Source organism: Sceloporus occidentalis, unplaced genomic scaffold (genome assembly GCF_023333645.1).
Source record: "Sceloporus occidentalis isolate IW3139 unplaced genomic scaffold, rSceOcc1.0.p SCAF_2, whole genome shotgun sequence".
NCBI classification, from domain to species: domain Eukaryota; kingdom Metazoa; phylum Chordata; class Lepidosauria; order Squamata; family Phrynosomatidae; genus Sceloporus; species Sceloporus occidentalis.
Window position 1 is genome coordinate 168,918,349 of NW_028316982.1, and position 12,952 is coordinate 168,931,300.

General features: G+C 42.3%; 1 protein-coding gene across 2 annotated transcripts in view; it reads right to left on the reverse strand.

Annotated features, from left to right (window-relative positions):
* The window catches only part of LOC149319273 (interleukin-1 receptor type 1-like), a 33,393-nt gene extending 24,834 nt beyond the window's left edge, over window positions 1-8,559 (reverse strand). For both annotated transcript variants that reach the window (XM_089511406.1, XM_089511405.1), the window contains exon 1: window positions 8,498-8,559. The gene's annotated coding sequence lies outside the window, so the exon portion shown is untranslated. The remainder of the gene's footprint in view (window positions 1-8,497) is intronic.
* Between the last annotated feature and the right edge of the window lie 4,393 nt (window positions 8,560-12,952).

A 12,952-nucleotide genomic window follows, 5' to 3' on the forward strand; every position in this document is an offset into this window, starting at 1 on the left:
CCAAACGCAGGGGCAGAAAGGGTAATGTTAAAATTTGATAAATTCGGGGCAACTACCGGTTGTAAAATAAATAAAGATAAATCAGCTTTCTTAACCAAAAATTTAACACCTGTGGAAGAACAAGAGTTATTGGACCGGACAGGTATACAGACCCAGAGATATGTAAAATATTTAGGAATAAACCTCTCTAATGATAATAGAAATCTATTTGACAAAAATTGCAAGCCAATATGGGAAATAATAAAGGGAGATATGAGGAGATGGAGTAGGACTAGGCTATCTCTTTTTGGAAGGATGGAAGCAATTAAACTCTCAATACTCCCCAGATTGATTTTTTATTTTCAAATGATCCCGATCCCAATAAACAAAAAAGTATTCAAGAATTGGCATAAAGAAATTTCATCTTTTATCTGGCAAGGGAAAAAACCCAGATCTCGACTAAAAATATTACAAGATGCAAAACAAAGAGGTGGTTTGGCTATACCAAATTTTGAATTATATTATGACTCCTGCTGTTTAACGTGGTTACGAGACTGGATCACTTTGGAAGATGCCAAACTGTTAGCTATTGAAGGTGCAGGCCTCCGATTTGGATGGCACGCCTACCTAATCTATGATAAGGTGAAAATTAATCCGGATGTAAACAATCACTGTATCAGGAGGTCCTTATTAAATGTCTGGGAAAAGTACAAGAAGCGCTGGGTAACTAAACTGCCAGAATGGGTGTCCCCCACAGAGGATTTCCAGAGAAGAGATACCATTCAGTATGAAAAATGGCTCACATATAATACATTGTTAAAATTTAAGGGGAGTGAAATAAAACTAAAATCTAGAGAAGAACTAGAATTGGAAGGATTTAAGATTGACTGGTTCCCTTACAGGCAAATTCACGAGAGATTTTATTTAGATAAAAAACAGTGGGGATTTAACGGAAAGAATAAAAACCCTGAAATTTTTAAAATTATTTTGATGGATAAGAAAGGTATGATTGGGAGGATATATGATTTACTATTGAGAGAAGACCTAGAATCCGAAACAATAAAAGAAGTGATGGTCAAATGGGCAAGGAATATTGGTCATGATATAAAATTGGCAGAATGGGAAAAATCATGGCGGAATATTAGAAAATATACCGCTTCACAACGAATAAAAGAAAACTGTTATAAACTTTTTTTTCGCTGGTATTTGACTCCCGACATCATCTCTAAAATATATAAAAATAGCAGCAATCTCTGTTGGAAACGTAAAAAAGAGCCTGGCACTTTCTTCCATTGCTGGTGGTCTTGTGTAAAAGTGGGGAAGTATTGGGACATGATTAATTCAACATTATCAGAAATGTTAAAAACTCCCTTACAGAAAAAACCGGAATTGTATTTACTCAATATGATTGATGTAACCCTGGAAAAAGATTTTGGTATAATTCTGTTTTACTCGATTACTACAGCAAGAATCCTCTTAGCTCAAAAATGGAAGAATGGAGAGATCCCAGACAAAAATGAATGGTTATCCAACCTCTATGAAGTAATAGAGATGGACAAGTTAACACACATTTTGAGAGGAAAATCAGCAGAGATGATAGATGAATATTGGAAACCTGTAACGGAGTACTTACAAAAGATCTGGATAGCTTAAAGAGAAGAAGATGCGACGCGGGGCTGTAACTAGGTACTACTCAGAATGTACAAGAACTATTACTTAAACATAGCAGGCAAAGGACTGTTATGACATGATGGAATAATTTGAAATAGATATGACTGCTGAGACTTGAAATTGTACTGATTACTTTGTATTAGCGGACTAAGTCAAGATAATCTCAACAATTCTTTTTACTTATGTATTTTAGTCTTATATAAATGGGTGAAGTTACAAATGATATATTGGTGAATAGAAAGTCACTAATGGTTATACATGTTATAAACAGTGGGAAAAGGAAAGGAAGTTGTACGAATGTCAGAGTGAATGCAGAAGTGTGAAAGGGGGAAAGTAGGAAGAATAGAAGATCGAAGTTTGGGGGGGGAAGTTTTTTAAGAAAGCTTAGAGTTTGTTGAGTATGTTATAATGGTTATGTTCGTATTGCAGTAAGGTAGTTAAGGCATAGATGCTCGATATGTGATAATGTATGTGAACCTGTATTTGTATATTTGTAGTCTATTAATAAAATTAAAAAAAAATATGAAAGAAAAAAAAATAATGATACATTAGTATTACATTAAAAACAATGCAGTAGGGTTGGTTACAGAACTGGGTGCTGTGCTCTTAAAAAGCAGGAGGATAAATCTGCCCACTGGGAAGATAAAACAATTTAAATCAACAATAAAATGAATTAAAATAAGAATAAAGAACAACTACAGTTGATAGGATTAAGGTAAATCGGGAATAATGTGTTCTGCTAACAGAATTAATTTTGCTTTTTCTGCAAGTAATTGCAGACACACAAAATTGTGTCACTTTACAAGTTATTTGTGAGTTACAATCTGACAAAAGATAATTTAAATAAAAAGTTTCAGATCTCCCTGGTTTATTTAGAAGGATTGGGGAGATCAGGACTTTACGGGCTTCACTGTAAAAACGACAATGAAATAGTATCTCCTGTGTTACAAGGGCATATTCTCTCAAGCACAGGAATCTTACTATATCTGCCCTCGAGTAGTGCTGAAGGTAATACATTTAGTCTAGCTAACGAGAATGCTTTCCTGTGTTTGGGTATTGTTAGGTTCATCAAGTAATTTGCCATAATGGATGAACTGGCCCAATCCCAATAGTTGAAATATCTTGCAGACCGACTACGATGATTTTGGAGATCTAGATCTTTTATGCATTGAAGTATAGCTGTTTTAGCTTTTGAGTGCCCCATAGTTTGAAGGGTATCTGGCGGAAGACCCATATTTTGTAATTTTGTGGTCAATGTCTTTTTCCACACTGAAAGATAACCATCCAATATCTGTTTAAAAATCTCCAATGAAGAGGGTTGCCTTCTGAGGCAGCTGATTCCATTCTCACACAGCTCTTATTGGCAGGATATATTTTCTAATGCTTAGGCAGAATCTCTTTTCTCATAATTTGAAGGATAACGTGGATAATAAGTATTTTTGTTTTGTTATTATGCTTTGCTGCTTATATTATTTATTTGTTCAATTTATGTCCTGGTCTTCTTCCTCCCTGGGACCAGTGACAAAATACAATGATTTAAAATAAAGTTTAGCTAAAATGTTATAGTATAACAGTTTTTTAAAAACAAGTTGAAGAGTTCTAGTTGTTGAATTGTTTTTATTGTTATCATTACTGTTAGTTTGTTAATGAAATGAAATTTATTACAGTCGATGACAACTATATAACACTTGAAATCAAATTGATACAGTACAGTGGAGAGTTTTTAATAACTAAAATAAGAAGTGAAAAATCTTTCACAACAAATCTGCCATGCACATTGTAATACCTGAATCCAAAACAGCATGTTGTTAAGCCTCCCTTAACAACTGGCTTTCAAACTGATCATAATTCATTCCTTTTCTTTTTAGTTTTGCTTTGACAAAAAGAATATGGATCCCCTGCTCTTTTAGGAACATGATGAAATGTAACAAGCTTTACATGGAGCGCCATATATCAGTGGAGTTTTTCCAAACTCAGCAGTGCAAAGCAGGACTGGAATTTTTAAAGAAGGTTTAGTATATATGCATACTGCCAAAATGAGAATCGTGACATTTCTGTCTCAGCTTAAAAGGCTTGAGGGTTAAAAATCCAATGCTCAGTCCTGAAGTTTACACTCTGACTCATAGCATTTTAAAATGTTTCACCACCTACAAATCCTGGAATGCAGTCCACCTCTCCAGACCAGCAAATAGCACTGCCTTCTCTGAACATTGCTAAAGATAAACATTCCATTGATCCCAAGATCCATTCCAATTCGCTTCTATTCTCTGTTCATCTACACCAACCATCCCTATGGAGCTCAATCTCCCTATCTAATCATTACTATAAGCTATTTTCTCCCACCTATGGTTTATTTCCCTACCTATGACAATATATGTGCCATATTCCTAAGTGTTTTATCAAAGATCTTTTGAAAGGGTCTATTTTGCTCTCTGTTTTGTGTGATTGCATTAAAACTGTGTTCCTCTTGGCTAAAAACATACAAAATCCTCAAGGACTGAGAAATTCTTTGGATGCCCTGTTCCTACAGATACCATGTTTACTTTGTTTTCCTCCTGAATCCGAAGCATACAAGACTTGGTTTTTCAGGAATACATGGAAAGAAACACATGAATGACCTCAGAGTTTAGGAATCTGTCTTTATTTCTTTCATGTATGAATAAGCACTTTATGAGCAATGAATCATCAGGATTATATTATTGCTGTCGTTGTATTTAGTTCTCTAGTTTTAACATAGTTATTTTTTTTTTTTTTAAAAAAGAACAATTCATAACATAGGCGGGTTATAGACCGCCCATTTGGGGCGGTCTGGACCCGCCCCTTTCCCCGAAGTATCAGGGCCTCAGCGGCCAGAACTGCAGCCGCTGAGGCCCCGATCCGCCGCTTTTCAGGCTGCGGGGAAGCAGCAAAACACCGCTTCCCCGCAGCCTGAAAAGGGGTGTCCCTGGGGCTTCAAGCCCCAAGGACACCCCGCGGCGGCAGGGAGAAGAGAAAGCGGCCGCTTGGCCCCTTTCTCTTTTAGTCCGCTGGGCGCAGCCGTCTGAAGGCTGAGCCCAGCGGACTAAACCAGGAAGGAGCTCTGAAACGGAGCTCCTTCCTGCTCCGTGTTCAGGGCGCACTAAGCGCCCTGGCATGGAGCAAGGACATCACGTCCGCACCGCCCCGTCTAGAGGCGGCGTGGCCGTGACATCCTCATGGCGGCAGCCGTATGGAAGGGCCGCCGCCGTTTAGTGCATGATGAGCACGCACTAGGGTTAGGGCGGTGCGGAAGCACCGCCCTTTCGTAACCCTAGTGCGTGCTCGTCACGCACTAAAGTGCCGGTCTGTAACCGGCCATAGAAAAGTAAAAAAGTAATTAAACTAGCAAAAAATTTAAAACTAGTTAAAAATGCAATCACACCCAGTCCTGAGACAGTGAATCTGCTCTGTTCATGAAAATAAGAAAACCAGTGGTTTTGCACACTTTATAAAGGAGGACTAACATCCTGTTAGCTACAGTGTCATAAGACAGCCATACAACCACGTGACTGTTTTCTATTCACATTGAGGATTATGATACCTTTGCCACAATCATACACACCCCTGAAACTCACTTTAAAAGTCAGTCAACCATCTCAGCCATTGGAGTTCTGTAGTGTTGGTGAATGGGGTGTTGCAGGATAATGTGACCAGTCCCTTCCTGGCAGTGTATGATGTCTTGATGTTAAAATGACAGTGTATGATCCCATGGTGTCCTGGTACAATTATTTATCTCACCGCCGCTTGCTGGGGGATAACATGATTTGTGTGTGTGTGTGTGTGTGTGTGTGTGTGTGTGTTCTGTGCCTTCAAGCTATTTCTAATTTATAGCGACTCTTAGGCGACCCCATCATGGGTTTTCTTGGCAAAATTTATTCAGAGGTGGTTTGCATATTTAAAAATTTGAAGGGATGTCATATTGAGGTTGGAGCAAGATTGTTTTCTGCTGCTCCCGAGAATAGGATCTGGAACAATGGATTTAAACTACAGGAAAATAAATTCCAGCTTAACATTAGGAAGAATTTCCTGACCATAAAAGCCGTTCGACAATGGGACACACTCCCTTGAAGCATGGTGGAGTCTTCTTCTTCAGATGTTTTTAAAAGATCCAAAGAAGCTGGAAATCCATCTGCTGGGCATGCTTTGTGTGTTCCTGCATGGCAGAGGGTTGGACTGGATGGCCCTTGTGGTCTCTTCCACCTCATTCTACTCATCCAACAGCACCCTGCTTCCCAGCACCACAAAACACTGATGCCTGAGTTGGCTGACTTCTAAGGTGGGTTTCAGGGGTCGGATCAGGAAATGGAGTGTAGCTATGGTGGCTTTGCTATCCCTCTGATCTTGGCCAATACATTTTCAAAGTCTTTGCAAATATTAATTTTGAAGATTAAAATGACAGGATAAATTATTAAGTTCCTCATTGAGAGCTGTACCTCAGAAGAATACTTCTAATGTCCTCTCCCCATCTTTCCAAACTACTTCAGGGGGTTAGAGGACCCTCTGAAGAAGATGGGGGGGGGGGGAGCAAAAGAGCAAGAGGCTTCCCATTCCACAAGTATTTTATTTATTTATTTATTTAATTTCAAGGATTTATATCCCACCTTTTCCCCACAATGAGATAGACACCTTCTCATGGGATGTAAGATGCAATCCTATATCATTAAGAGGAGACTTCTTCCAGATTTATTGGTTTTTGATAACCTTCCCCTTGAGCATAGAAATTATTTTTTTAATTCAGAGCACAATGCACTTTCATGGACATTTTCACAGCGTGGGAAACACAGGCTGCATCTGTTGTTGTTGTTGTTGTTGTTGTTGTTGTTGTGTACCTTCAAAGTCATTTCTGACTTACGGATACCTTTAGGCCTATTATAGGATTTTCTTGGCAAGGTTTTTCAGAGGGGGTTTGCCACTGCCATCTTCTGAAGCTGAGAGAATGTGACTTGCCCAAGGTAGGTTTCCATGGTCCAGCAGAGATTCAAACCCTGGTCTCCCAGAGTTGTAGTCCAACACTCAAGCTGCTATGCTATGATGGCTCTCTACACTGCAGAATTAATACAGTTTGACACCATTTTAACTGCCATTGCTCAATGCTATGGAAACCTGGGACTTGCAGTTTCACCAGGTCTTTCACCATCTCTGCCAAAAAGTGCTGGTGCTTCACAAAGCCACAAATCCCAGAATCCCATAGGATGGAGCCATGACAGTTACAGCAGCATTAAACCAATGCAGTGTGGCAATAGTCCCAGATTTCCTTACACATCAGCTGCAAACTCAAGGCAAGTAGCAGTCACCAATGCAGCCAGCATATGGAACTCAAGGCTCTCTCTCAGCATCTCTATGGCTCCATTCATACTACACAAATAATCCAGTCTGACATCACTTTAACTGGCCTGGCTCAATGCTATGGAATTCTGGGAAGTGTAGTTTTGTGAGACATTTAGCTGTAGAATGTTCTGTTGCCACAACAAATTGCAATTCCCAGAATTCCATAGCATTTAGCCATGGCAGTTAAAGTGGTGTTAGCCTGGATTATGTCTGCAGTGTGGATCCAGCTTTACTTACCTGGCTGTCAAAAAAAGCTGTTAAAATTAGAGAGATTGAATTATCAAAAAGGGGCCAGACTAATGGCAACATACCCTTGATCTATAATTTTATAACCAACAATAATCCCCAGTGTGTTGTAATCCAATCTGATAATTTAATTGTATGGAAACTTCCTGTATTTTTATATGGTTTATACTGTTTTAAGGTATAGCACATCTCGCAGGGTCGATCAAAGTGCAAATAAAGTATAAAGACTGATTTGATTTGATTTACCTGCCTATCTGATGGACACCCAGAAAACGCAGAGCAAGGTGAGCAGATCAAGCAGGCAGAGGGCAGCCTTGACTTTCTGGGGGGCCAAAAAAGGCACAAAGAAGCCCTAGGGAAAAAGATACCACTTCCTAAGGTAACTAACCCAAGAAATATGCCAACAAGAAGATCCACACAGGAGGAGGGAGGAAGCCATGGGGTCCAAGCATTCAGCCCCTTCCTTTGCTTCCAGGAGAGTTTAAAGAAAAGCACAGAGTGTGTGACAGGAAAGCATCTACACTGCTGACATAACACAGTTTGATACCACTTTAAGTAAGTTCAAAGATATACTTGTGTTAGTCTGTAGAATCAGTATGGAGAGAGATTTTGTAGCACCTTTGAGAATGACTGAAAGAAAGAAGTTGGCAGCATGAGTTTTCCTAGACTTGAGTCTACTTCCCCAGATGCAGTTGGACAAATACATCTCAGGAAGCAAACTTATGCTGCCAACTTCTTTCTTTCAGTCAGTCAGTCTCAGAGGTGCTACAAGATCTCTCTATATACTTTTAGTGAGTGTAGCTCCATCTTAAGAACCAGGGTGGCTCAGAGGTTGGAGTGTTGGACTGTGACTCAGAAGATCAGGGTTCGAATCCTGTCTCTGCCATGATGACCTTGATCCAGTCACATACTCTCAGCCTCAGAGGGTGGTAATGATAAAAACCCCTCTGAACAAACTTGCCAATGAAACCCTGTGAGAGGTTCACCTTAGGGTCGCCATCGGTCAGAAACAAGCACAACAATAAAGTTTGATGGTTCTCTTGGTGCATCTCCCTTCTTCCCCCTCCCCTTGTAAATCTAAAATTGAATTAAATATACAATATAAATTAAATACATTTAAGTATGGCATTAGATTTGATATAAAATTAAAAAGGAGTCCAGCAATAGCGGGGAGGGAAAGGGGGAGCCCCGGTCCAAGGGGGATCCCTTTCTCCTTTCCCTCTGGGCTCCACTCTCTGGAAAGGAGGAGACTCACCCGAACCCTGAACCGACCCAGACCACCGCCTTCTGGCCCAACGCGGATCCCGGCATAATAGAGAAGGCAGAGAGGCCCCACTGCAGCCCAGCCCCGCTTTCCCCGCCTCCCTCCACCCTGACCAGGCCCACCCCTGGCAGGCTGGGAGAAGCCGCTTGGATTCAGCCCCAGACCCACGGCAGAAAGAAGAAGAAGAAGAACCCGCTTTCAGACTGCTTGGACTGCCCTGGATCAGTGCAGCAGGGAATCCTTGGAACTGTGGTGTTTGTTTGTGAGACCTTGAGCCTTCTCTGGGGCCCAGGAAACTACAACCCCCAGGATTCCTAGCACCCAGCCAGGGCACTTAAAGCGGTCTCACACTGGATTACTTCTGCAAGTGGGTTTTGGACCTCCTTAGCCCTTTTGGGAACGTTTCTTGTGGCACCAATAAACGTGGTGCTCTCTGAGAGCGAGCTGACAGAGAAAGCTCAATGTCTCACAAAACTACACTTCCCAAAGAAAGCTACAAAGCTACAGTTGTCAGAGAAAGCTAAATGTGTCACAGAACTACACATCCCAGGGAAGGCTAAATGTCTCACAAAGCTACAGTTCCCAGAGAAAGCTACATGTCTCACAAAACTTCAGTCCCCGGGGTGAAATAAAATGTTTCCCAAAGCTACAGTTCGCAGAATTTCCTAACACTGAGCCGCAGCAGTTTAAGCGGTCTCAAACCAGATTATTTCTGCCGTGTGTTTTGGACCAAAGAGAAACAGACTTGTGGAATTTTTATTGCTGTAGGGCCTTCAGGTTGTTCCCAATTTATGGCAACCCTCTCACAGGATGTTTGTGATATGATTTCTTCAGAGGAGATCTGCCATGGCCTTCCCCTCTGAGGCTGAGGGAGTGTGACTTGCCCAAGGTTATCCAGTGGGTTTACATGGCAGGGGGAGATTTAGACCTTGTTCACCAGAGTTGCTCTGCAGAAATAGGTTGGATTCCAGCTGAATCTGCAGAAATAATGCAGTTTGAGACTGCTTTAGCTGCTCTGGCTCCATCCTATAGAACCCTAGGATTTGTAGTTTGGTGGGGCACCAGAGCTCTCTAACAAGAGAAGGCTAAATAGCTTGTTGTTGTGTTTTCTGGGCATGTTACAGACCTCACAAAAATAGAGGCCTGCTGGCACCTGTTTTTCCTCCACTGGAAAGCCGCAGCCACTCAACTGCACGGCTTCCCTGCGGAGGAAAAAGAATCGATGAAAAGTGGGTTCTTTTGGGCATGGTACACACGGCGCTAAAGCATCTTGCTGGTGCCATACTAGAGTTAATGGAAAGCGCGGCAACCACACGGTCCCTAAACCTAATATGGTGCGGCGCCGTAACAATGGCATCGCCCCTTTATATGGGCACCCCATTGCGATGTGACAGATGCATAGCATCCACACGTTGCGCCACGTGTGATGTCATGTGTGCACCATTGGTGGCTGCAGCTTCCCTGTGGAGGAAAAACAGGTGCCAGCAGGCCTCCCTTTTTGGGAGGTCTGTACCATGCCTTTGCCCTGCAGGGCAGACGTTACGAGTGTGCCAATGGATGGATGTGGATGCTATGCATCTGTCATGTCACAATGGCAGCGCCCTATCCACAGGGTGCCACCATTGTTATGGTGCCGCACCATACTAGGGTTAGGGACCGTGTGCTTGCTGCGCAGTCCCTTAACCCTAGTATGGTACCAGCACGGCGCTTTAGCACCGTGTGTACTGCGCCCTAGTTATGGTAACCCTGAGGCAAACCTATAATGGGTTTTTCTTGGCAAGATTTGTTCAGAGGAGATTTACCATTGCCATCCCCTGGGGCTGAGAGAGTGTGACTTGCCCAAAGTCACCCAATGGGTTTGCAAATTGGGAATCAAGCCCTGTATTTTGTGAGACACTTAGGCGGGTTACAGACCGACCATTTGGGGCGGTCTGTACCCGCCCCTTTCCCCAGTGTATCGGGGCCTCAGCTGCCAAAACGGCAGCCACTGAGGCCCCGATCCACCGCTTTTCAGGCTGCGGGGAAGCGGCAAAACGCCGCTTCCCCGCAGCCTGAAAAGGGGTGTCCTTGGGGCGCCCCAAGGAGACCCCGCGGCGGCGGGGAGAAGGAGAAAGGGGCCGCTTGGCCCCTTTCTTCCTTGCTTCGCTGGGCGCAGCCATCTGAAGGCTGCGCCCAGCGACGCAAAGCGGCGCCGCAAACCAGGAAGGAGCTCAGAAACGGAGCTCCTTCCTGGTCCGCACACTAGGCGCCCTGGCGCGGAGCAAGGACGTCACGTCCGCGCTGCCCTGTATAGAGGCGGCGCGGCCGTGACGTCCTCATGGTGGTGGCCGTCTGGAACAGCCGCCGTCATTTTTTACACGCAGAGCGCGTATTAGGGTTAGGGAGGTGCGGAAGCACCGCACCTCCCTAACCCTAGTACGCGCTCCGCACGTACTTTAATGGCGGTATGTAACACCCTTAGCTTTCTCTGGGAACTGTAGTTCTGTGAAACATTTGGCTTTCTCTGGGAACTGTAGTTTTGTGACATATTTAGCTTTCTCTGGGAACTTGTGAGACATTTAGCTTTCTTTGGGAAGAGTCAAACAATCAGACCACTACGCCATGCTGGCTCTCACAAAAGTACAAATCCCCAAACTTTAGCATTGAGCCATGGCCAGGAAGAGAGGGCAACTTGTTCTTTTCTGGATACAGTTAGTACCACCATAGATGTCAGTGGGAGCAGCCAAATTGGTTGTGTGGTGTTGGCATGGCTGCTAAGTCTCTATTAACCCTATTCTGTTTCATTTGATTATTTTTCAAAAATGCAGAAAGGTTTCCAAATGACAGGGTAGAACAAATAGTGCATGAGACCATGTGTTAATTTCTAGTCAGGGGTAGAAAAAGAATGGACATGAACTACATGACTCCATGAACAAGACAAGGGGAGAAAAGGGGTGTTCCCTAATAAAACTAAAGCAACATGTGATCTACGTCTAGTGATTATACAGTACTCTGCATAACAGAGGTGATGCTGAAGAATGGGTAGGTGCACTGTCACCTCTTCCCATAACACTCCTCCTACTTGTGACTTGCAGTTGCAGTTTTTATTCCAAATAAAATATACTTCAATCATCCCCTCTCATTTGGAATTCCAGCTGTAGTACAAATTCTAATCATGATAATATTAGTTAAGCTTTGAGTTAAATCTACTAAAGTGCACAGAAGAGTGAGAGTGGTGATTGTTTAAAAAAAACCAGGATGCAGTCATAGTTCTTTTGTAATCTACGAAGAAAGACAGGGAACATGAACCCTAGAGAATATGTTCTTGCGTAGTACTAGCATTTTCTTTCTGTTAGTTCAGGACAAGAAAAAAATAACACTCAAATGATTCAGAAATCATCTGCCAATGATTGTATGCAAATGTTCAGGCTTGCACAGACTGTGATTCCTTTTGAAATTATTAGGAAATATCCTTGTCCTCGCCTTCCCTAAAAGTTATTTCATTATATTTTTAAACTCATACACCCCACATGCTGCTCAGAAGTATGAATAAGCATTTTGATCTTTATGCCTCTGAACAGATATCTACTTCACTGGGTATATCTGCATTCTATGGTATGGAATGCAAAGGCATAGCTGTGTTAGTCTGGAAAATCACTCTGCAAAGGGATCTTATAGCATTTTTGAGACTAAGACCCTCTACAGACCAGCAAAAAGCGGCAGCCTGTGGGCGGAGTCAGGGCTGAGCATCCTGACACTTCACACCCTAACGCACCACCAGGGCACCATTTTAGCACACATCGGACCACACGGCGTGCACCATGATGATGCACCTCCAGCACTACATCCAAATGGTGCAGTGTAGCCTATCATGGATTACTGCCATAGTTTTTCACCATGGAATAGACATTTGCAGCCAATCTGAACATAATATATGTGCGCATTTTAAATTCTTGTGGCGTAATAGTATGCATGTTTGCTAAGATGTAATTCTCGTTTGTCCATTTCTCCCTGCACATGGGATAAAGCTGTAAGACACTGAGTTCTTCCTTCTCTGCTGAAAAAGAATAGTGTCATTCATATGGGCCAAATCCTACTGTCGACCTCAATTAGAGTAGATCCACTGCATCAATGAGATGCATCTGTGTTGACTCAGCATTCATCAATTAACTTAGTGGGACTAACCAAGACAATTTAGATCCATGGGTCATTCAAGGATTTGGCTTAATCCATGTTGTTGTACAACTTTCTTGGTGTTTACTGACACTTTGTGGCAACATGACAAGATCCAGTATCTGGTTTCATTCCAACATTCCTGGAAGATAAAAGTGCTTCACCAATTAAAGTGAAACATGTACCTAATCTTGAACTTCCTCCATTGTTCCCAAGCACAAAAATGGTAAATAAAATAATCTCACCAATATAGTGTTTTTATTAATGTTTATACAGAATAGATTGCAGATATAG